The sequence below is a fragment of the Hemicordylus capensis genome, chromosome 5 (genome assembly GCF_027244095.1).
Source record: "Hemicordylus capensis ecotype Gifberg chromosome 5, rHemCap1.1.pri, whole genome shotgun sequence".
NCBI classification, from domain to species: Eukaryota; Metazoa; Chordata; class Lepidosauria; order Squamata; family Cordylidae; genus Hemicordylus; species Hemicordylus capensis.
In genome coordinates, this window is record NC_069661.1 from 183,617,515 (window position 1) to 183,643,839 (window position 26,325).

General features: G+C 40.6%; 1 long non-coding RNA gene across 1 annotated transcript; it reads left to right on the forward strand.

The window, feature by feature from the left end:
- Positions 1-698: 698 nt before the first annotated feature.
- Positions 699-25,331, forward strand: LOC128328050 (uncharacterized). Its single transcript, XR_008308969.1, has 3 exons — positions 699-765; positions 21,791-21,877; positions 24,855-25,331. It is a non-coding gene; the product is annotated as an uncharacterized LOC128328050 (long non-coding RNA).
- Positions 25,332-26,325: the final 994 nt, after the last annotated feature.

A 26,325-nucleotide genomic window follows, 5' to 3' on the forward strand; every position in this document is an offset into this window, starting at 1 on the left:
TTGCTCCAAAGAAAACGAAGCAGCAGATATAGATAGCGGCTCTGTGCATGTTACCTTGAGAATGTAAATGCACTGAAATGCATTATACATTCAGATAAACATCTTCAGGTACTGTCATATGAACTGAGAAGTGTCTGCAAAATAAACAGGCGCTAATGACACATGCAAAATGCCACACTTCTGGAAGTCAGCATAACAGCATAAACACAACAGATCTCAGAGTGCCAGGAGAGAAAAACAGGGCAACCTGCCAGATGCTGGTGAGGTGGGGCTGCCTTCAGTATAGGGATTCAGGGGTGCTGATTCGCAGCCAAGTCTTTTCTCTCTTTCTGCACTGCCCACATCCATGAAAACTATTAAGAAAACAACCTTGCTGTGTTTCTTTGAAGCAAATCAGTTTGCTATATGCTAGAAACTCCTTTACATTGCCATTGAGGGAGAAATGGGAAATGGAAGTGATTAGGGATGCTCAGCCTCCGCATCCCAATATACGTTGCTCATTTTATAGAAACTCCTTTTTATTTCCCACGATTCCATGAATGTCTTGCCAGAAGAGGGACTTCCAGATTCATTCGGAATGTATCTTTGGGTTTCTTCTGTAGCTATGTGAGGGAGTTGCAGCAAGCCAAGGTCAAAGGAAGCTGAGACTGTGTGTGTGCTGCAAAATGTGAAAAAGCACAAGACAGGATTTAGGGAGATGGAGCTGCTCAGCACAGGATGAGCCTCCCTCATCCTCACCTCACATGGGAACTGACTCTTTCTCGGGTAAGCAACATGCTCTCTTGCCCTGTTGGTCAGTAGCATTCAGACAACAATGAATACTGGGAAGAACCCTATACAGCCCATGGAAATAGGTGAGATGAGAACACACAGCTACTCTATGCCAGCCCTGCTGGCCCTGGGATCATGCATAGATGCACTAGATGAGTGTAGGAGATTTGTGTAAGAAACATACAATAGCTGGAACTCTTAGATGATGTATTTCTAAGGTGATATGGGCTCTGTCCATCAGCCTTCTTGGTTATCCCATGGGCACTGCTATTAGGATATAGCTATGCAAAGACTGAGACCCTGCATACTATTGCCCCTTGTGGCAGCTCGCTGCATGACAGCAAGCCTTTGAGCCTCCAGGTCCTGGACAGGGTCTGTCCATACAGAGACACATTTGTTCTCTTTACAGCAGAAATGGTATAAAAAGCTTACTATTTGAATCAGGCCTTGTCTCCGTTTCAAAATATTCTTGATCCCGGTGTGCTGTTGCTGCTTCTTTTAGCTTTACTACTTGACTTCCTTGATTCTTGCCTTGTTCTTGACTTCTGGCTTGCTGCTGTATCCCTGGCTCTGGTTTGTTTTCTCAGCTTGATCTTTGGCTTATGTCTGACTACTGGCTTGCTGATTCTTATTGCTCTGGCCTCGAGCTCTGCACTATCTATATGTAGCTGCCCATGAGCCTTGCCTTCTTTGGCCAAGAAACCAGAATTATCTTTCAAGAGTTAGCAAGCAGGCTAGGAGGGCACGCATGCAATTGTGTGTGATTTGCCTGACTTTCATAATTATTATTCCTCCCTAAAAGGGATGGAATGAAATTGGGTGAACCGTGTGCATATTTTCATGCTTGTCTACTTTGGTCACATGTGAGATCCTCTCTGAACCACAGAGGATAGAGAAAGGTGAGAACTTCTTCACATCGCCTATAATTAATCTATGGAATCCTCTGCCACAAGATGAGGTGATGGCTACTAGCTTAGATGGGATTAGCCTAATTCTTTGACACAAGTCTATACTGCACATATGCAGATAAAAGAGGCACTTGTGCTGGCTAGCAGCACCCCTACTTTTGAAGTGCTCTGTATGATTTGGAAGTAGGTCCCTGAGAGCGTTAGAGCCTAAGGTTTCCAAACATTGTGGCAGCGTGACCTCCCACTGGCTATTATTTGTATGCAGCTTCAACCTGTAGGCAAGGGCTAATGCGGCTGAATGAATAAAACAAAACAAAATCACATTTTCCCACAGAATTGCTTCTCCTAAATGATAGGTTTATGTATTTATTTATGTATTTATATTAATGGTTTTCAACAACAAGCTCACAAAGCAGTTTACATAACAGAAGGAATAAGAACAAGCATGAGATAATGGCTCCATACGCCAAAGGTATTCATAGCCACTAGAGGGTTATGTTGGGTTGACTTGTTCTCTCCCTGCTAGAAATAAGAGAAATAGGTTCCCTGATATCCTAGTTTTATGTGCAGAGAGGTTCTGTATGTTTATTAATGTAGAATCACTGCAGCGCTCTTCAGACATTATACTTCTGAGTACATTGTACTTAAGCAGAGGGACAATCTAAGTGTTGTGGCTAGCCTTACTTCTTTACACTGACATGCTCAGTGGCCACACCCCTTGCTCTTTCTGCTTCCACGCTAGTCTTCAGAGGCAAGCACTGAATCTCAGGAAAGTTTCTTCACAAAGTCTAGAACATGGGGTGGCCAAACCTTCTTTAGACATGACCAAACCTTGGATGCTATACCCAGGTACAGTGCCCATGGGGATCTGTCAGCAAGCCCCACTCTTACATAACCCATAGCTATGAGGGTGGGAATGATGGGAGTTATAGTTCAACCACAGCTGGAGAGCCAAGATTGTCTATTCCTGGCATAAGAGGAGGGGCTACATAGTGCATAAGCATTGGTGGCGCTCTCCAGTTGGTGTGTACCATGTACGGCATACAAAGTTTGATAGCTCCTAAAGTGGGCACAAGTTTCAAGAACATAGGGAGACTGTCTCCAGGGGTTCAACACTTGTCTCTATGGGCAAACCATAGAGGGAAGATTTCCACACCATGGAATGCATCAGCACATGGCACCCTCATTTGTCCTCTCTCTGGGTACGCTGTGCCCAGAAGCATAACACCACAAAATGTCTTGTAATAAGTTCACATGAGAGGCCACACCTCACTTGTCACCCATTTGAGCAGGGCTTTTTTTTTTGTTTCCTCACAATTAATTGATATACTGATGATGCAATCTGCACAATGGATCTACAACAAATTCTTCTCTCCAGAACTTTTTATTGTGTAGATTAAAGGAAAATTAAAAACTGGAAATAAAGACCAGAGGTTTTGATGTACTAACATCAACTTCAGTCTTCCATATCTCACTGTTTAGAAATCCACACTCTTATATCCCGAGTACTCTCCCATAAATCTAATCAGGCACCTGATTAGCACGTGAAGAAGGAAGGGGGGATAGAAACTGATGACTCACATCTTTGCCTGCTTGACACTAACAGAAAAATGAAAGAAGGGAAGGTGTAAACTCAATTACTGCTTACCCTTTAATAGCCTATATATTTTAAGAGTTCTTTCCATTCTTCCTTACTATTAACCCCAGGCTGTAACTTATCTAAATATAATGCTTCCCTTATCTTTCTTTTGAGTGTACACTGTTCGGACTCTATGATGCTTACTTTAAGAGGCATTGTTTTTCCATTGTGTTTATTTTACATATGAACCGATCATGGCCTTTCCATATTTATGTGTTTGACATCTGCTAGGTATTCTTTGTATTTTGTAACCAAATGTCTTCCTCACATAAAACCACAAACACACTGAATTTGAAGGTAAAGTGTGCCGTCAAGTCGGTGTCAACTCCTGGTGACCACAGAGCCTTGTGGTTGTCTTTGGTAGAATACAGGGGTTTACCATTGCCTCCTCCCATGCAGTATGAGATGATACCTTTCAGCATCTTCCTATATCACTTTTGCCCAATAAACATGTTTCCCATAGTATGGGAAACATACCAGCAGGGATTCAAACCGGCAACCTCATGCTTGAATGTACTACTATTCTATTTAAAGAACTGCATTAGTCTAACAAAATTCAAGGGAGAATTTTTGAAAAGGAAATCTTTTATAATAGTCATAACAAATACTGAGTTGTGGAATACATTCAATAAAATAAACATGTGACCTTTTTCACATTCTAAAATAAAACTACGGAACTATTTTTGAGGCGGATGTATCGCCACGAGGTGACCGACTTTCCCCTCAATATTCACTTGAAAATATGCTCTTGTTACTATGTGATTTTAAGTTGCCATGTGATTTTAGCACATACTCAGCCTTTGACACTACCACTTTATCAAGGGCATACTGAAGAGGAAAATGTAAATGCTAGGAAACATATTGAGACAATGCTAGAAAATACTGGAAGACATTCTGCGCAGAGTAATGTGGGTGGTTCTGAGCCACTCATGGCACTCAGGGTGTCTAAAATAATGACCATGGTATTGTGGAATATGGGTGGTGTGCTACTACTTAGAACTCCACAATTGCACTATCACTACCATGTTGCTACAAAAATTATTCCCACTGTGCATAAAGTTGCATAAGTGTGGCATGTCAATCAGTAATTATTTAAAAAAGGAAATGCATTTCAAGTTTTCCTTGGTCAACTTTTGCTTCGTTACGCTATCATTCATGCAATGTATTCTGTACAAACAAATGTAGACTTTATGAATTGTAATTGCTAAGGTATAGATAAAGGAAACAACTAAAAAGGATTGGAAGGAGAAGAGCTCAAATAATACAAAGTGTTTCTGAATAATTTCTTGTCTTTGTTATGTTCCTTGTCACAGGAATTTGCACTTGTTACAACCTTTGTAACTAGGATAATGACTCTGAATTTGGTGCCTTCTCTATTTCTTGAGTTATGGTCTAGTACTATACTATTCTGGCTTTTCCTGATTTATATCATTTCTGGGTGGCTGCCTAATCTTTTCTTCCTCTGGTCTGCAACTTTAAAAAAAGACACAGCATCTCTGTTTCCTGCTCTGTTTCAAGAATAATGTTTTGAAATTGAATTATTGTTTTTCCTTAAAGGAGGGTTGACACACGTAGCATGTCTGACCTAAAATAAATTAATCTGCTTTCAAGACAAGACATGGTTGGTTGAAGGAAAAAAAAGTTTCAAATGTGCAAAGTTAGAATACATTGTGAAACAGCTTTGTCTGAGGCACTCTGCAGCATTGCTTTGCTGACATCCGAATGTCCCAGGAGCAGCTGATCTCTCTCTCTCATGTGTGAATGTGCCACACTTGAGGGCTATTCAGCCCCACATAAATTGCAAAATGCTCAAGACAATGCATCATATGCAAAGTGACCTTTTAAAAATGGAAGATATATTCTGAATATTAAATTTCCAGCTGTTAGAAAGCTCTGCTTCTCTCCGATCACCACTGGCTTGCATCCAAAACTGGAGCCTCATGTGTGCCTGAGTTCATTCATGGAAATCATTTTTACAGGTCCGCTGCATTCATTTCACTAGATGAACAAGATGAATGTGAATGATAACTGGCTTGTTCTCAAATGATTTCTCCTTTTTTAACTACAGGGACTAGACAGAGATGACCTAGCATCTTTTATTTGCTTTGGCAATAGAACCATTTGCAATTAGAGCTTCATGATAGGTTTAAAGGATATCACTTAAGTATAAACAATATCTACGCATATGATGACAGATTTCATGACAGAATCCAATACTTTCATTAGAAGTACTTTTAAAAATATCATCAAGTGATGTGGGCAAGCATCCAGTTGTAAGATTTTTAAAAGGATACATAGTATTTATATGCTTTAATTTAGAGTGACATCAGGAAAAAGCACTGAAGTACAATATAAAATATGACACCCTCTGGTTGTGTGTGAGGTGTTAAAAGGAATAATAGAATTTCACTAATTTATGCCCCTATAATTAATAGACTATGAATCATTCATCTTGAAATTTTAAAAAAGATGTACAATGATGGAACAATCTAAAATTAAAATTATAATTATTGTAGAATCTGTATATAGAACATGTTATCTGAAGCATACATATGTGTACCCCCAAACCCTACAATCCAACCCTCCCAAAAGAGGAAAGGAAACAACACAATCATGCATACGCATATTCTGATTATGTACATGTGTGCATAATGTAAGGTAATGTATTGCACCACAGACACAGAGGAGAGCCTGCCCCATTGGCTTGACACAGTCCAATATGTATATACAGTTTGAGGCCATGACCACATGAACTTGCTCTTAAATGAATGTAACTAAGGTCATAGCCTGTTCCTGGCATGGGCCAATAGAACTTGGATAGCAGAGAAGGATCATAAATGAGATGCTAGTTCTGGTTTTCCTGGTTCCTTTGGTATGAAGCATCCCAGAAGTGCCTAATCACCCAGGGTCAGGGTTGTAGGGCTTTCACACCTTGTCTCACCCTCATCCTCCAATTGGACCATCAGATCTCAGGTCATGACAACTATTGTGTCTGGATGGATGACATTTATGACACTTGTGCCTAAACTGTGGAAGTAACATACACAACAAATGAATAAAATTTTAAATAATGACATTTTATATAAACAAATGAACAAAATCTTAATGATTTTAAGATTTAACTCATTTAACTAATGATTCATTCATTTAACTAATTAATGATTTAACTAATGATTCATTAGGGTTTTTTGCCATAATGCATGCTAACAAAAATTAGAAATTATAAAATACATACACATTATATGATAATTACAATAATGAATGAAGAAATCTTAAATTAAGACAAAAACAGTCTTCTTGTTGGGAACTATCCAAAGTGCTTATCCTTTTCCTTCTGTGCTGTCCAAGGTCCATTGGCCCCTGCCAGGAACAAGCTAATGGGTAGAATTATGTCCTTAGTTACATTCATTAGGGATTTTTAAAAAACATAATTTATAGGAATAAAGCTTTGAACATATGTCGTCTACATGCTTAATATTTAAAAGAGCAACAAAAACATGAACAGTTCCCATAGCAGGGGAAAGGATGACTAAGATGCCTTCTTCTACCTTGTATGAAAGAATTGGCATGAAAGAGAAAATACAATGCACAATTTTGTTGAGGAGATACTGCAAGATATATTTCTATTATGTTAAGAGACTGGCCAATAATCCTATGAAATGTAACAATTCAAACATAAAGGTTTCCATCTTTCTTGCCCTATATTTAAAAACCTATACTCACAAGGATTGATCATAGCCAACATTTTCTGCAGAGAAAAATATGCACATACTAAAACCTCATAATTCACATGTATATTATGGTGATGTACAGCTCCCTGCCTTTTCAAATACACCAATCCACACTTCACTGGTTATCAGGTTGCAGGCAAATATATTATTACTCATAATTCCTTTAAATGTTAATTAAAGTGTTTTAAAAGCTGTTAGTACATGCATTTTCACAAAAAGCCTATTCCTCTAATTTTTATGTCAAAGTATGATGCATGACTAGGTGTTTGCAATGAGATTAACACCCTGAAATTTTAAATTCCATGTTATTTCTTGCTTGTAAAAACGTAAGCCTCCTTTGGATATTATGGAGCCTGACAATAAAACTGACTGGTAAATCACTTAAGAAAATAATTTCACTCTTTATACTGAAAAAATGAATTGGAATTAACATCAGAAGTAAGTTTCTTTAACTGTGGGAAGATTAATATTGTCATGCATGCAGTTTCTGGAACATAGAGGGCGCTGTTACATTAACAAAAGTAATGTTTTACAAAAGGAGTCTTATAGAACATCTTTGAATGTTCTGAAGTAAGCAATGATGAACTTTAGGAGATTGACAAAGATTATGAAGGTACAGATGTTTGTATCATCCTTTCCTCAAATGTGTGTTCAATTATTACTTTATCTCAGTGCATTCATGTATTGTGGAATAATTCAAGAGCAACTCATAATCCAAGTATAAGGGCTAGTGCAGTCAGGCAAATTGGCAGGTTAGGAAATGTGGATTGAGTGAATCCGTGTAGAACTGCTATTGGCCAACTGGCTTGTATGATGGTTTCAGCATGTAAGCATTTCACAGCCTTATTCTAGCCACATTTACTATGCCACAGCAAAGCGGCTGAAAATGGTTGAGTGTATGGGGCATACAGGTCATGAAGCATTGGTATGGATCATCCAACCACATTTCAGCATGCCAATTTGGGTGCAATTCAACCAAAATTAGCAGTTAGTGCCGGGGTTTTCAAACTTAGATCCAGTGTTCCCTCTAACAGGGATTCCCAGATGTTGTTGACTACAACTCCCAGAATCCCCAGCTATAATGGCTTTTGCTTGGGGATTATGGGAGTTGTAGTCAACAATATCTGGGAATACCTGTTAGAGGGAACACTGCTTGGGTCTCCAGATGTTGTTGGTCTTCATCTCCCATAATCTTCAACCACAACGGCCTTGGCTTTGGCCTTGGCTATTGTGGTTGGGTATTCTAAGAACTGAAATCTAATAACATCTGGTGACCCGAGTTTGAGAACCCCGAGTTTGTGCTTTGTGCTGAATTAGACTTTGAGAAAAATAGTATCTGTTTCTAGCTAAGCTAAAAATGGCCTACATGATGGGCAGCCCTACATCAATATTAAGGACCTGCTGGAACTGATGTGCAACTTGAGAGGCAACTCAAGAGAGAGTGAAACATGAAGGGGCTGCTCCAACTCCAAGAGTGAAACTCCGAAGGCTCTAGGCGGTTCACAAAAGTAAATACAATAAAGGCAAAATAAAACAACCATTAAAACAATCATTTAAAACATTCACAAATTACTAGATCACCTGCTAAAGGCAGGTAAAGATGCTGAATCATGAACTGCTATAGGGAGCACATTCCAGAGCCCAGGAGCGACCACAGAGAAGGTCGCTCCAGAGTCCCAGCCAGACGAGCTGGCGGTCCAGAAATGAACCTCTCTTGATGACCTCAATGTGCGGTAGGTATCATGCAAAAGAAGGCACTCTCCCAGATAACTTGGTCGTAAGCCGTTTAGGGCTTTAAAGGTACTTAGCAGCACTCTGTATTTTGCCCAGAATATTATTGTTAGCCAATGCTACCAAGTATTAGTATTATCAGTATTATGCTGGTGGCATGGGCATAGCTGTAGCATGGCTTCCTTCCAAACCACCAGGGTAGCATGAGATGTCCTAGGCCACAGAAGAGGAATGCACACTGTGGCTCTTCCCTACGATAGTATTACACCAGTTTCTGGAGGAGTGATGCTGACACGGGTAGTATTTATAACATGAGCTGCTCTCCCATGGCCCATGCTTTTCACGGTCCTGCATGAAGGGGGGAAACAATGGTGCAGTTGCCTTTCTTGCTGGTTGCATAATGTGAGAAGGGGATACAAGTAGTGGAAGTCAGTGGGGAAGGACTGTGTAAAGCTCTCATCTGAAATGCAATGTGCTCTTCATCCATCTTGCTTTCAACAAGTTAGAAAACTAAACTTAACTAAAACAATATCCTATCATGGGATGGACCTTAACACATCCAGTCATTCTAGATTCCCTTCACTTGGTGACTGGAAAATAATACAAACTGGCAGTCTAAATGCACTGAATTCATTGCTCTTATCACTCCCTCATGCCTTTTTATCAATTTGGATTATGGCAAAGTAGGAAGTCAAAAATAATGTCATTGTGCCTGAGGGACTTAAGGCACATTGTGTCTTATGTAACTGCATAACCAGGCACAAAGCTGCAAAATGGGCTCAAAAAGAAAATGGATTACTTTTCATTGTGTTGGTCTCTGGGTCATCTCGGAGAGATTATATTACTCCTGTGCTGAAAAAGCTACACTGATTGCCAATCAGTTTCCAGGCAAAAAACAAGGTCTGGGTTTTATCCTATAAAGCCCTAAATGGCTTAGGACTTGGGTATTAAAGAGAACGTTTTCTTCGCCATGACCCCCACCGCCCTTTGAGATAATCTGGAGAGGGTTCATCTGCAGTTGCCACCAGTTTGTCCAGTGGCTACTCAGAGACGGGCCTTCTCTGTTGCTGCCCTCTGGCTTTGGAATCTGTTCCCTGTGGAAATAAGAGCCTCCCCATCTCTGAAAACATTTTTAAAGGCAGTTAAGACACATTTGTTCACCCATACTTTTAATTAGATTTAGAGTTTTTAATAGTTTTTAACAGTTATATCATTGTGTTAAATTGTAAATTGTTTTTATTCTTTTTTAATTTGCACTGTTTTTATTGTGAACTGCCCAGAGGCATTAGTTTTGGGCGGTATAAAAATATGTTAAAAAAATAAAGAGATGGGCATGAATCAGTCAAATGATTATTTCACTATCTGACATAAGTTGGCTTACAAGGAGCCAGTAATGTAAACAATGCATTCCACCATTTATTATCTATCTATCTATCTATCTATCTATCTATCTATCTATCTAATTTGTACACTGCCCCAAATGTATATCTCTGGGCGGTTAACAATAATTTCCTCTTTTAAGACTTGTTGAGCCCATTCACACAACTGGGTGGGTAGCAGGATGGCCAGGGGAAAGGATGCACTCCATGTATCTTCCGCCCAGATGATCATTTTAGGCGATGTCAGCATGCCACCGCGTGCCCTGACCATCTGCCCTGTTCTGCTGCAACATGGAGTTCTGGAGGCTGGGATAATGTGTTCCAGTCTCCAGGTATCCCACAATGCACCACGTGCTGAGCACAGTACATTGGGGGATTCCCACAGGAGATGAACATTCTAGGCACTCATCTCTGTGTCTCCTTGGGCAAAATATAGCCTAAGGGGACACACGATTCCAGAGCCTGGGTTAATGGCATGCTGACACCATTAACTCAGGCTAAAAGCTACAAAGCCAGGCTAGGCAATTTGGCTAGTGCACTAATGGTTTGTCTCAAACCAGTTCACCTTGAACCGGGGCTGGTTCAGAGGTTCAATCATGGACCGAACTGGGCCTGTTCTAGGTGAACTGGTTTGGGATTAACACAGGCACCCAGGCAAGGGCGGCAGATTGGAAAGAAGCTGCTTACCTGGCTGTCTGGAGCAGCTGCCAGCACCACTGCTCACCGCCACTTGCCCTTCTGGTGCTGCAAGTGTGCTCCTCTCTTCTTCAATCAGCCATTTAGGGAATGGGGTCACTCTGGGAAGAACATCTGCATGCTTGCATGCAGAAGGATCCAAGTTTCCTCACTGGCCAGAACTTAACTGCCACCGAGCTGGCAACTTGGTAAAGGTATCAGTTGCAGGAGAGCAAGTGGTTCCAGTTGCTGGTATCAGTTTATTCCCTGCAACTGGAGTACCAGTTGCAGGGGAGTAACAGCAGGAAAGAGGACATGCCCTCAATTCCTGCTGTCGGCTTCCAGTGGCATCTGGTGGGCCACTGTGTGAAACGGGATGCTGGACGAGATGGGCCTTGGGGCTGATCCAGCAGGGCTGTTCTTATGAGGGGGAGCATGCTCGCAACACCAGTAAGGCTGGCCACATTGGCTGGGTTAAGTAGCTTTTCCTCTCTCTCATTGTCTTTCCATCATAATGATATTACTGATACAGCACAACACCTCCTAGCAAAGATTTCTGAACTCTAATTAAAGCTCTATCCATCTCCATTATCTAGCTGAGGGATCTGGTTTTGACAATGAATATGAAGAATATGTTGCCTGGGAGCATATTTGTAATGGATTTTTGAGGGTTCCTTTTCACTGAAGATAACACCACAAGACAAAGATACATTTAAATTTAAATAAAAATTAATGTCATGTAACGGCGAACTTACTGAATCAATCTTAACTTGGTTTGTCAGTACTAATCTACAGCCACAAAGGAGGATGCATATTCTGATACGTCAGATTATTGGAAGTGCACAGAAGCTTTATTTGAACCACAACAATATTCAAGTTCCCAACACATGTATGACTATACAGCCCTTCTATGGCTGATTTCCTGCCCCCATCTGCTATAGATACAAGAATGATATTCAGTTTGCATCACTACCTTTGATCACAATCAGTCCAATCTGAATTCAGTTGAAATCCTAAATATTTTTGTTTCAGTGAATTTTTGTGTACTTTAATAGTGTGCTTTGTATCAGTATTAACCCACAGCTATGTTTCAGTGCTTGTTTGAAAGGGGAAATTTGTCAGCAAATTTATTTATCCACACTACTATAGCTGCATGGAGCTAAATAATGATATGAGTAGGGGCAGAGAAAGCTACTTTAGGTGCAGCCACTAGGATTTTTTGGATTTTTTTCTTTAAGGAGCAAAGCCTTGTGTGCCATTATTGCAAATTGCTGATGCTCCCCTCAGTGATCAATAATCAAATCTATCAGGTCCACCGCAGAATGTGTCATTTACCTTTCAGTGTAGATGAGAAAATATTACCTTTTTGTTGATACCCAACATGCCACCTCATAAACCTGGGAGTGTGTGTGTGTGTAGTTTCAATTGTACATTTTGCAGAAGATCCAAAGCAGCTAACTGCATGTAATAAAGCAATACTAAACCACAAGTATACACCCACAACAAAAGTTGCAATATATACCTGGTGTAAAAAAATGTGACTGTTTATTGTGTGATTATATATGTGCATGTGCAAGACAATGGTCAACGGATTAACAGATTCAGCATGCAACTCCCCCTCCATTCCTCAGGAGAGTTCACACACATGTAGATGTTTTTGTTTTTATTGGAGGGGGGGGAGTTAATCCCCTTCACCAAGAGCTTAAATGTGTCAAACACCTCTCCCCTCAGAAATTCATGGTGAGAAAATGAAAGACTACTAGATATCTGTCCCTTGAGTGTCCTGAGGGGGTACTCTTCAAGCCGATATATTTCCCACTTTTTTTGTTGTTCAAGTCCTCCTTCCCGCCATCCTCACCACTGAGTTCCATTAGCTCCACCCACCTGGTTGTCTGTGAAGTCCCCTTATTCCACAAACAATCTGCTCCATTGAGTTACACTGGGGAAGTGTGTGGGGGTGCCCCTTAGTGTTTCTCTTCATACTTTTGTGAAACTGAAGTTTCTGTGGGTTAACCCAAGTATTCTGCTACCTCCCTCTTTTCTAAAAGTACTACAGTTATGCATCCAAACATATCATAATGATGATTTTAAATTGATTGTGTTGGAGATGCAGCTCCTTCTAGGGGTGTGTACAAAACCTCCTGGCCCAGTTTGGTTCGAATTTGCCCCTCATTGAACACCCCCCGCCCCAGTTTTGGTTTGGGGGGGTTGTCAAACTTCCCCCCTTCCCCCCCTTTTTTATGTTATTCCCTCTGAGGGGCTTCTATGAGGTGGCAGAGGGTCTGCGGAGGTTCCTCCTCCCGCTGACAGCCTTCCTTTTTGCAAAAATCACCAATTTGGGTGGTCTTAGGCCCTTTCCAGGCCTATTCCCTTGTGTGGTGGCCATTTTGGAGGCCACCACGCATGCGCATGGGGCCCTGCATGGCCTGGGTCATGACCCTGATGGGCTGCCCATCTGGGTGGGTGATCTGCCTGCCCAGAGAACAATAAGGGATCATCTGCGGGGAGGGTTGGGAAACCCATTCTCCTAGCAGACCTCGAGGAAGCTCTTCTCACTGATTGTGAGAAGAGCTTCAATATTAATTAGCTGTGCTCCCTTACCTGTGCACTTCCGCTGTCCCTGGGGCAGATAAAGAAATCTCCCCTCTTGAGCTCTCTAACAGATTAAAGATTTAGTGTACATGGTTCACTGGGCTTGTCCTTAGCTCTGGAGAAGCATCACAATCAGAGATCAGATTTGTGTCAGAAAAGTTTCCCAAAGCCCCACAAAATGATAAGAATTTTACTTGTTTAGCAAAAGCTTTATTTCAGAACTTACCACACTGCACAGCAGGAAGTAGCAAGGCAGTTATTATATCCGGATAAAGGACCAACCAGACTTCCAGTGAAGATCTGAAGAACTGCTTTACAATGTAACACAATTATTTTATACCCTTTCTATGATCATAGTTGTTTATTCTTTTCTCTCTGAATCTCTCACCTGGTCATGAGCATTTTACACGATCAGCCCCCAAAGAATGTCCTAGATTTTTTTATGTTCCACTATGTGAACCTGCAGGATGTCTGAATTTTTTTTTGTTTTCTGTATCCATGATAATGATGATGATGGTGATGGTGATGATGATGATGACTATAATAAACAACTGTATTTGTTAGCCGCATCATAACAAATTGTTCTCTAGGCAGCTCATAAAAGAGGATTAAAACATACAATAACATATAACAAACAAAAGGTGAAAAGAAAATACAAAATACAATACAAAGCAGATTAAAAACTCATTTTAAAATTAGTTAAAAATCAGAACAAATCTGAAAACCAAAATTTAAAAGGGCTGTGTGAACAAAAAGGTCTTTACCTGGCATCTAAAAGAGCAAAGTGATGAAGCCAAGTGAACCTCAGTGGGGAGGCTATTCCATAAACGGGGTGCAACCACTGAAAAGGCCCTCTCCCTGGTGGCCACCCACCTCACCTCGTTTGGCAGGGGCACCCGGAGGAGGGCCTCTGAATAATATCTTAAGGTACGAGTAGGGACGTATGGGGCAAGGCAGTCTCTCAAGTAATCTGTTCCTAAGCCATATTGAAATCCTCCTAATGTTCAGCATTAACCTATGTTACTTCACTGCCTCTTTGCCTCACTAATAAAATTTCCCATCACAGACAGCAGCAACTTAATGTAACATCACTCTAAAAACAGAGGCTTGCCTTTTTATATCTCTAATCAAGCCTATGCAATATTTGGTCAAGTTATAGCTCTCCATATCAATAACTATTACCAATATGCTTCTAATAACAGAAATTGCACAATTATATCTCCAACCATATAGATTTCTAGCTCTTTTGGAAATAAATATAAGATATAGCAACAAACAGCAGCATAAAACATTTCCATGAAGATTTGAAGTTATCAAACACCTTCACTAGTTATCTCCTATTTTGAATTTGTCACGTATGCTTAGGTATATTGAGTACCCTAACAAATGCACCTCTGTGGCTGTGATTCGCTAAGCTTACAAAATCATTTCTGCCAAGGAGCTTCCTGTTAAAAATATCCTTGCAGAAGAATGAGTATAGAAATAAATCAGTTATATAAGATACATTAAGGTGTTGCTTGTATGAAATGTAGAAACCCTATGGGGAGAAAAGGGGGCCAGTTTTATACTCTATAGGAAGGAAGTCATAGGTTTTCTGTGGGATTCTGCATTTGCTTGTAGTATGGAAAGTAGACATTGTACATCAAGTTTATGACTGGGGGGGGTATATCTCTAAAATGGGGCAATTTAAAAGCCTATTTTAAAGTTACTCATCTCTATTACTAGTAATAAAAATACTCTTTTCTCTGTAGTCACAAAGATAGAAGGCATTACACCTATTATTGTGTAGGACAACCTTTTGATTGCTCAGTCACAACGTCACCATTTTATTACATTGGGGGAAGGAAGACAGATTTCTTAGACAGAATTATAATTACTTAGAGAGCACTGGAGGACCCAGTGAAAGCATTTCCAGAGACAGATTAGGTGATCAAAAATTCATATTTGGACCTAACGTAAAACATTATTTTTCACAGGAGTATGTGATGTCATATAGCTGTAAGTATCCAACCCATGTGCACATTGGTCCAACCATGATGCTAAGCTATGTACAATTAGCACATTTCACAGATGAGCAACTGCCATTTGTATGCAAATTGCCTCTAGATAATGTATGAAATCTGTACAGTCTGTTTACATATAATTTCCCCAAATAAGCAGACAATTGCAGGATTGAATGGAAGCTGTTTACTATAGAAACTTATAATTAGAGACATTCCTTTGGATGAAGATGAAAAGGCACATTTATTTACATGAGCAATCTCATACAACCTTTTTATCTGTTCATCTAATTACTAAGTGATAGAGTGACAATCGTATGATGGCCAGTTTTTAAACATTTCTCTCATTTTACCAGTTTTCACTCTTATTTCAGGCAGAAGTGTTTCCCCTTTTAAACTCTCTTGTCATAGATGATAAATCTTCTGGGACAGTCCCCTAAGTGTTAAGAGGTCTATTTTGCTTCTGGCAAGCTGATATAATGTCACATTCAGAAAGCCTCAAATCTTGCTCCTCACTGCTCAAAGTTTCCTTTCACCCCCACTTAGTTCATGGCTTTTTAAAAAAAAACCCGAGCACTTGAAATTTCATGCAGCAATTTCTGTCTTCCCGTCTGTCTTTCTCTTTCACTGTCTCTCAGTTTGAGGGCCTATTATCATGATGGCAAAGAACAGAACTGTGTGTGTCTGTATATATACAGGGTGGGTTGTTTATATCTGAGACTTTTTAATTTGATATTTCTAAGCATAACTGTAAATTTGACTAATTTCAATATTTGCCTGTTACAGGTGAGCCCTTGAAGGTTTGAGTGATGAATCATTACAATGCTGCAACATGAATTAAAATTGGGACACTCTACTTAAAATATGGTTCTTTTGGAAACTCAGAGAGCTTTCCCTTTCAGAAGGGAGTATTATTATTATTTCTTGTTTACACAGTCAGACAGGTGTTATTGACAGGTTTGTTTTATCCAGACATCGAGTCCTTCCCAAGGACCTGGGATGGCTGAATTTTATCATCAATACTGTTGGTTATTATAGATATCGCAAAATATAGGCTGTTCCCAGTAAAGTTGCTTTTTGTAATTGGCTGGTGGTGATTTCTGTGGCCCCTATGATGTTGAGGTACTTTTCAAGGTGTTCTGGAACTGCACCCAGGGCGCCAATTACCACTGGGATTATTTTGGTCTTTTTCTGCCACAGCCTTTCAATTTCAATTTGTAGATCTTTGTATTTGGTGATTTTTTCTATTTCTTTTTCTTCTATTCTGCTATCCCCTGGTATTGCTATGTCAATTATTTTAATTTGTTTTTCTTTCTTCTCGACTACAGTTATATTTGGTGTATTGTGTGGCAGATGTTTGTCTGTTTGTAGTCGGAAGTCCCATAATATTTTTACATCTTCATTTTCTACCACTTTTTCAATTTTATGGTCCCACCACTTTTTGGCTACAGGTAGCTTGTATTTTTTGCAGATGTTCCAGTGTATCATCCCTGCTACCTTGTCATGCCTTTGTTTGTAGTCAATCTGTGCGATCTTTTTACAACAGCTGATTATGGTCCACTGTTTCATCTGCTTCTTTACAAAGGCGGCACTTGCTGTTTGTTGTTGACTTTTCGACTTTTGCTCTTATTGCATTTGTTCTTAGTGCCTGTTCTTGTGCAGCCAGTATTAAACCCTCTGTTTCTTTCTTCAAGTTGCCATTCTTAAGCCATTGCCAGGTGTTGGTGATGTCTGATTTTCCACTTATATTGTGCAAGTATTGACCATGCAGGGACTTATTTTTCCATTGTTCTGCTCGGTTCTTGACTTGTTCTTTCTTGTAGGCCTGCTTTGTTTCATTGGTGTTGAATAGTTTCTCATTATAGACCATTTGAAGTGCATCTTCTTTACTGTCCTTGATATATTCTTCAAGGCCTCTTTTCTCCTCCTCTACTGTTTGATGGACTTGCAGCATTCCACCTGAGCTGTGAGGGAGGTAGAGCCTATCGACATCACTGTGGGAGTGCAGAGCATGATTGATGGTCATGATTTTCCTGGTCTTACGATCTAGCGTCTCTAGCTCTGCCTGGGTCCAGTCTATTATTCCTGCAGTGTATCTGATAACAGGTATAGCCCAGGTGTTTATGGCTTGTATGGTGTTCCCGCCATTGAGTTTGGACATTAGGATTTTTCTAACTCTCCTGATGTATTCACTTCCAATTTTTCTTTTAACTTCAGCGTGTGCAATGTTATCAGCCTGGAGAATGCCCAAGTATTTGTAAGGTTCTTTCTCTTCCAGGTTCTTGATCTTGCTTCCATTGGGCAGTTCTATTCCTTCTGTTTTTGTTATTTTTCCTCTGTTCATTATTAATGCAGCACACTTGTCTAGTCCAAACTCCATTGCTATATCGCTACTGAATATACGGACAGTGTTTAGCAGTGATTCGATTTCTGACTGGGACTTTCCATACAACTTCAGATCGTCCATGTACAGCAGATGGTTGATTTTACTTGATGTTTTAGATGTTTGGTATCCGAGGCCTGTTTTGTTTAGTATTTGTGAAAGTGGAGTCATGGCAATTACAAACAACAGAGGGGATAGTGAGTCCCCTTGGAAAATGCCTCTTCTAATGCTAACCTGTCCAAGTGTCTCGCCATTGATTGTTAACTGTGTAATCCACATGCTCATTGGCTTTTTTATAAATATCTGAATGTTTTTGCTGACACCAGTTGTTTCTAAACATTTTAGTATCCATGTGTGAGGCAATGAATCGAAGGCTTTCTTGTAGTCAATCCATGCAACACTTAGATTGCTTTTTCTTCTCCTGCAATTTTCTAAAATCATTTTGTCAGTCAGTAGCTGGTCTTTTGTGCCTCTAGTGTTCGGGCAATTTCCTTTCTGTTCAACTGGAAGCTGTTTGTTAGTTAATAAGTGTTACTTCACTTCATCTGCTATTATTCCAGTTAATAATTTGAACATGGTTGGCAGGCAGGTTATCGGTCTGTAATTACTTGGAACTGCACCTTTTGCTGGGCCTTTCATGATGAGCTGAGTTTTCCCAGTTGTTAGCCATTGCTCAAGATCACCTCCTTGCAAAATGTGATTGAACTGTTTTGATAGTTATTTATGAAGGATTGTTAGGTGTTTAAGCCAAAAGCCATGCAGTTCATTGTCGCCTGGTGCAGTCCAATCTTTAATTTTCTTTGCTCTTTCACTTATTAATTCTGATATTATTAGCTCTTGCATTTGTTGGTTACATTTTTTGACCTCTTTCACCCAGCCTGCTTTTTTATTATAATCTATTGGATTGTCCCATAATTTTCCCCAGAATTGCACTGTTTCTTCTTTATTTGGTGTTTCTAGGTTTCTTGCAGTTTCTCCTTCTATGCTTTGGTAGAAACGTCTCTGATTCGATTGGAATTGGAGATTCTGCCTGTGTTGTGTAATTCTGGCTTCATACCTGCTAATCTTCTTTGACACTGCTGTTATTTGCTGCTTTATTATTTCCAGGACTTCTCTAATTTTCCTTGAATCTAGGTGGTATTTTTGGATCAGATACTGTTTTGTGTTTTCATTCTTCAGCTTCTTATATTTCATATCTTTCAATTTACTAGCATCTGATCTAAGCCTGGCAATTTTATTTTCTAATCTAATCTTCCATTTAGGTGGTGTACGTCTTTCTTTTTTTACAGGTTCACTGATCTTCTATCCGAGCTCTTGTGTTGTTATTGTTGCTGCACTGTACATTAGTTGGTTTGTTTCTTGCAAATTATTGGTTGTTATTTCTGCAAGTGCAGCATTTATATCTTTTAATGCCTGAGCAAGTTGTTTTTTGGCAACTGTTTTTAGAGCTGGTAGTCGAACCCTGCTGGTTGTTTGGTTCATGTGCTCAGTTATTTTTTGCTTTAATTCTTGTTGCTTTTCTGTTAAATGGCATTTGGGTTTTTGAGGTGAAGGCAAAGGGGAGGTTGCCTGGTTTTGATTTTGAAACAGTTCAGCAACAGTGGCATCCTCTATTTCCATCACATCCTCCTCCATCTGTGCCTGAGCAACTTCTTCAGTTGGTGGTATCTTCCATATCTTGAGCCTGTGTTGCTCTTTGCAGTTCTTCCAGCTCAACTTCTGTGAATACTTTATTTCTTGTATCTTCTCTGGTCTGCTAGCCTTTGTTCTGTTATTTCTGTATCTGGATGCTTCTCTTTCCAAATTTGGTACATTCTTTTTAAATAACCTCTTCTAGTTGGACTAGACTTGTAATAGGAGATCATTATTTCCTTGTTGGCATTTTCCGTATATTTTTTCCAGTTAAGCGATGTTTCTTCCAGTAACCTTGCAGTCTCCAGCCCTGGTTGCTCAATTGAAGATTCTGAGTCATGTTGCCAACTTGCCACCAGATGTCCAGGGACTATAGCACCTGGCGCGGTCCTGGTTGACCCGGGCAACGACCCATCTGGTATAGATTTATTAAAGTTACGTCTCACCATATTCTTGATGGGAGAGGCACTCTTTGTCTGGCTCCTCTGGTGAGACCTGTCCAGTATTGTTGGACCTCTGGCATAGCTCTCACCTTCCTCAGAGCACACAAGCCCCACAACCACGCCAAGGTAGTTCCTCACTGGGGGATTAATTATTATTATTATTATTATTAGATTTCTATACCACCCTTTCAAATATGGCTCAGGGCAGTTAAGACAGAGAAATAACAAACAAATTAGATGCAGTAATGTTCTGTGTCATAACATCATTCTCTCATTAGTTAAAAAAAAATTGTGAAGAAGGAAGTGTGTGTCCATCCAAGCACACAAGACCTCCCACAATTAGAACAGAAGAAAACACTGCTACAATCATTGCAACAACAGTACAAATTAAATAATCCACCTTCAGGAATACTGACGCAATCACTGCTATCCCAAATGACACACTACAGGTGGTGATAAACAATGTACAGGTTTGTTGCAGGAAGGGCATCAATTGTAATGCATAGCATTTAACAGACGTGAAAGGCAGCACTTTCTTCTCCTGTTCAGATTCTGCAATAATTTCTGGGTCAAAAAAAGAAGTCAAATTATGTGATCTAAAATCAGAAGCAACTAACTTCAGGGAATGCATGAACTCAGGGGTGTACCTATAATTGGGCAGATGGGTCTAAAGAACCTGGCCTCCCGAATTTCTGAGGGCCCCTCAGTTCCACCCTCCTTATTTTCTTCATTATCTCCCTCATTCCAAGGCCCCACTGGGGAGGGGGCGAACACAGAAACTCAGGCCCCCTCTCCCCTACCTACGGCCCTGATGACCATATGTGCATTTTGCATGTTGTTTTTTGCAGTGATCCCCCCCCCCCGGATTTATTTGCCAGCGTGGTGTAGTGGTAAGAGTGTTGGACTAGGACCGGGGAGACCAGAGTTCAAATCCCCAGTCAGCCATGAGACTTGCTGGGTGACTCTGGGCCAGTCACTTCTCTCTCAGCCTAACCTAATTCACAGGGTTGTTGTGAGAAAGAAACCTAAGTATGTAGTACACCGCTCTGGGCTCCTTGGAGGAAAAGCGGGATATACAATGTAAAAAAAAAAAAAAATTGTTCCTCCCTTATGACAAGGGTCCTGCGTTTTAAGAAAGATGTTGATGAACTGGAACAGGTTCAGAGTAGGGCAGCAAAAATGGAGAGGGGTCAGGAGACCAAGTCCTATGAGGAAGAGTTGACAGATCTGGGTATGTTTAGTCTGAAGAAGAGAAGACGAAGAGGAGATACGATAGCACTCTTCAAATATGTGAAGGGCTGTCACACAGAAGAAGGAGCAGATTGGTTCTCTGCTGCTCCTGAGGGCAGGACTAAAAACACTGTGTTGAAATCAGAAGGAGGCTGATTCAGGCTAGACATTAGGAAGAATGTGCAGTGATAGGTTCTCTTTCATTGCAGGTTTTCAAAGAGAGGCTGGACAGCTATCTGGAAGAGATGCTGTAGCAGTTTCCTGCATTTAACAGGTTTGAACTAGAAAATCTTCAAGGTCCCTTCCAACTCTTAAATGAAAAATTATATTATTCTGAGCTGCACAGAGCACTGTAACCCTTTCTAAATGCTGGAAGCCCGTTTCTATCATGTCTTTGATTTCTTAGATGAGTCTAAGCACTGCCTAGGTTTTCAAATATATCCCCACTACTATTAGGGCTAGATAAATGCCTTTAAAAACAACAACAGGGCATTCTTAAGGTCTTGATGTACAAGTTTGGACTTGTATACCAAACACCATCAACATGACTGCTTCATTTTGTTCTTTTTGGTTTTCAGTTCCATTGTTGCTGTCTCTTCTCCCCCCCCCCCTCACCTTCTTGCTCAGTTAAAAACTGCTATCCAAATGATTGTTTCATTTATTTTGTCTTTGTTAGGGCCATGGAGCAGACTGAAGATGGCAATAAACAATGCTCTCAAAATAAACTGGGGCAAAGATCTCCACTGAACAATACATGCTTGCTGTGAGTTAAATTTCTTATTCTAACACATGTGAATCTATCACATGTGAATCTTCTGTGTGTGATAATACACATATTATAACATGTGATAATACACACAATGACACCTTCAGGAGGGCAGATTTTGAGCAGTAAAAGAGCACGTAAGTAGAAGACTATTGTGGTCCCAATCTTGATTGGAGCCCTGGGCGCCTGCTACCGTAGAGTTAAAAGAGGCTCTAGAGGTGAGTCTCACAATCGGTAAGACTCGGCAGAAGGGGTTCTGCAGGGAGAGCGGGCTTGGCCCACTCTCCCCGCAGATGATCCAGGCTGCAGCCCTGGGCGTCTGGATCGGCTGTCCACACCACTGCCGGCTCCGTCATGGAGCTTGCAGGAGCTGCGGGGATCGGGGGCAGCGCGGACCCCGGAAGTTCCAGGATGCTTGTTTCAGCCTCCCAGCGGCACAGCGCCACGCTGCAGTAACACACAATCAAAAAGACAGGATTAGCGGAGTGCTCGCTTCGCTAACCTCATATAAGGGGAGGGCTAGTTAAGCGGGTTACCTGCCTGTGAGGCCGGTGGTTCTCATGCTCGCCAAAAAGCAGGCTAGGCTCCCTTAGCCCACTTTTTGGCGATCATGAGAATCACCTCCTATTGAGGCAAAGACAAGCTTAACATTTCATCTTGCTTTAGTCCTTCATGTCTGTACATGTTGCATTTAACAGATATATCATTATGGTGTCTGAAACATCACAATTGCACTAGTCCAGTCCTAAACTGCTGTGAGGTTCAATTGCTGCTGCCAAAGTTGCACTTGTAGGCAGTACAAACACATGTCAACAAACCCCGTACCATATACTCTTCTGCCTCTTCAAAGGTTCTTTGATCTGCTGCTGCTAGGTGCAGCCTGGGAGGAGGGAAGAGCAACGTGGCTGTTATTCCCTTGCATTGAGTTGTGCGTCCCACTGGAAATGATGCATTCAAAAGAACCACATCTGCATTTGGATGCACATTCCGATGCAGCTTTGTATATGATTTCACTACTACATTTCATTCAATGGGATACACATTTGGAAGAGTCACCTTGGAAACAGACATATTCTTGCTTCCCCTTAATACCCATCCCTGTCAACAATTTTGCACCCTCTTGCAAAGGGGTACTAAAAATTGCTGGGAAGTTTTGGCTTGGTTTGTGAAATTCCACTAAACACTAACTCGCACTGGTATGAAACATACCTTTTGCTCTGAACCTCACATTTGTTAATTGCATGTAATGTTCAGCTTTCCTTTCTCAGTAGATCTTTCCTAAGGTCTGGAGAAAATGAAATCACTTTCCTTCGCTTGGGTTATTTCAGAAACTTAGTGAGCTGCGACTTCAGGGAACACTGGCAGTTAATAAGCTGCTTCCTTAGGGAACTGCTATGCACGCAATGCAGCATCCATTAGCTCCACAGAAGAGCTGCTCTGTAGAACTGCTGCCCTTCAAACATTTGCTTATTTTTAAGGGAAGGGATCATGCCGAGAGCAGCAATGGGGAGTGACAGTTTCCTAGAATATAATAAGCTTGATAGCAGCAGAAGAAGCAGCAGCAGCAACATCAACATAGCCACCTTGTGCAATGCAATCAATTCCTAACAGCAGCAATGCTTTATTTATGATAATTCTGTCTCATTTCTTCTTCAAGGGAAGATAGCCCACCTGTCAGGGGGCAGGTTTGAGGCTAGTTCATCTTATCCTCTCGACTTCCTTTGGAAGTAGGTTTTTTCCAAGGAATGTAGCACTGTGGAAATGCCCACACACTGTTTTAGGTCATTGCATAACTTCCCTTATAGAACACCTCCAGTGCTGCCTTTCACATTGCACACTAGCCCCCAGCAAGTCGCTAATACCACTGTTACACAGCACAAAATGTCAGCCAGTATTTGTGGGAAAGGCAGTTTTCAGAAAACAAGGCATTATGATAACTTATTCTCTACTTAATCAGGAAAATATTTGTGTGAATAGGAAAAAGTAAGGTGATGGATAATAAAGCTAGTTTGCTATATGTTCAAGATGCTGATAAAATAAATTTATTGTGGAGGGAAAATTAAGACAAAGAGGAAAGAACAATGTAATGATCCTATATCTTCTTCCCTTTTCCACTGCATTTTCTAGAAGCCTCCAAACTGTACACATTTTCCCCTTAAGAAATTACACAGTATGGCCACATTCGCCCGTAATGGGGGAATGAGTTGGAGGGACCCATGGTTTCCTTACTGTTATGCCCAAACCCAGCCTACTCCAGTCTGATCCATAGCACAACCTGAGGTCATGCTGATGAGACTCCAATTTGAACCCTCCATTTGTAGTGAGTTTTGCTGCTCGAATCCGAGGGTCTAGGGAGCCTCCTTTTCCTCCAAATGCAGCAACTGGAGTTGAGGGAGGAAAGTCCTCCCCCTCCCTCTCCCTCTCCCTCTCCCTCTCCCTGATTGGCTGTGCAGGCTGTCCTTCAAGCAAGAAGGAAGCATGCACAGCCAACTCCCCCACTTCTCTGCAGACTCGCTGACTGAAGAGAGGATGCTCTCCTGATTGTCTGAATGCGGATGGGAGAGTGGGGGAAGGGGTGAAGAACCATGAGTCCATTGGATACGCAGTTCCGCATTACATGAAAATGTGGCCATCATGTACTTTGCTCTAGCAACCTCTAACAATGTTGAGACATTATTGTTGATATAAGGATGTAAATGCATTTTATTTGATCCTTTCTTCTTGACAGACTCCCAGATAAGACTTCTGTACCACACTTTTGTGTCTCCATATACAGCTATTGGCAGTTTTCAGACTTACTGTCCATTCTGACACTAATGGTCTATCATCAGCAATTTTTCAGGATTTTGCAATCCAGACTTAGATATGCTTATTTGCAGGCATTCACCTTTCTCTTCTGAATAGCCCTACTTGACATTTAACAAAATGCACATGTAGTAAATGCATTATGGATTGCTGTTTGGTTGTCTTCCAGAAAACTACACTACATACTAGACAGACGCCAATGGCATCTGCATGGAGAGCTTTTATGCACATAGGTTTAGCATGTGTGATTCATGCAAACTACATAACACCAATGCAATCCTATGGCATATCAGAAGAATCATAGAGAAAATGCACACAGAAGAAGAAAGAGTGAACCTCATCCAATATGGCACATTACTTTTACACATTCTACTTCCTGATAAATGACAAGAACAGACATTTGAGGCATGTGGATAAGTTTCAGTTGCCCTCTGAAGAATAGCTATTCTATTAAAGAAAGAATATGTCAAATGTCGTATCTGGCACAGTTCTGTTGATTTCTATATATCTGCACAATTTAAGGCCTAACATGTTACCACTGAAAACAATTTGAATGACTCAGAATCACACTACCAGGATTATATAGCATCATTTGGCATATCCAATTTGAAAGAATGCAACACTTAATAAAATCTATCTTAATTTACATATCTCGGTATCTTAATTATTATTGCCATGCACTACCTATCAGCAGTTATGACCCACATGCTATCATTAGACTGCACATGATTAAGGAAGATAGGATTTTTCCCTGTTCCATTTCCTTTATTGCCATTTTTATTCTGTCTTTAGCTGGCTTTTAGTTTCTTTGCTCTTCTGCTATCTTGTTATTATTGATTTTAAACCTTTATGTACTATTTGGATAGGTCTGACATTAAAAGTGGTATAAAAGTGCCATAAGCAAGCAAATCAAGAAGGCTGGTCAAGATACACAGAGTGGCTAAAAGAAAAGAAAAAACATGCTGAAAATATGGAATTGAAAGCAAATAGTTTCAAGAAGGAGTCTACTTTCTGCTTCTTTCAGTACTGAAGTCACATTAAGGGTTTAGAACAAAATTTGATCATATTTGACTGCTGTTCTTGGAAACTGGCTTGTTCATTCTCTCTTTTCACCAATGCAATTTTACAGGTGAGGTGCTTAAAATGTGTGTGAACACCATCCATTTTCAAGCTAGTGGGTTCTAACAACAACCCCGCCAGGATACCCTAGGAGGTCATTCACACAGTCAAAAACTGTGTTATACCAGTGACTGTGTGGAAGCAAGGTAGGAGAAAAACCTGGGCTTTTCCTCCTACCTTGCTTCCAGAAAATCATTTCTACCCAGGTTTTCCTATGCTTCCACATAACCAACAATTGGGAGCATACACAGCTCCCAAACTCAGGTAGAACACAGTTTTTGATTGTGTGAATGACCGTAAGGACTAGGACTTAATCATATGTGCTATGGATCTTGTTTTGTATTGGACTGTCAACATATAAGCTTATATTTTGACTAGTCACCACCTTGTTCCATGCTGACAGGTGAAAGAATAGGGGAAACTCTAGAACAACAAGCTTGGGGGAGCAAAGGAATAGCAAATAACATTATTCGTGGACAGAGGTGCACCTAGGTAATTTTGGAGCCTGAACCTAAAGGCCT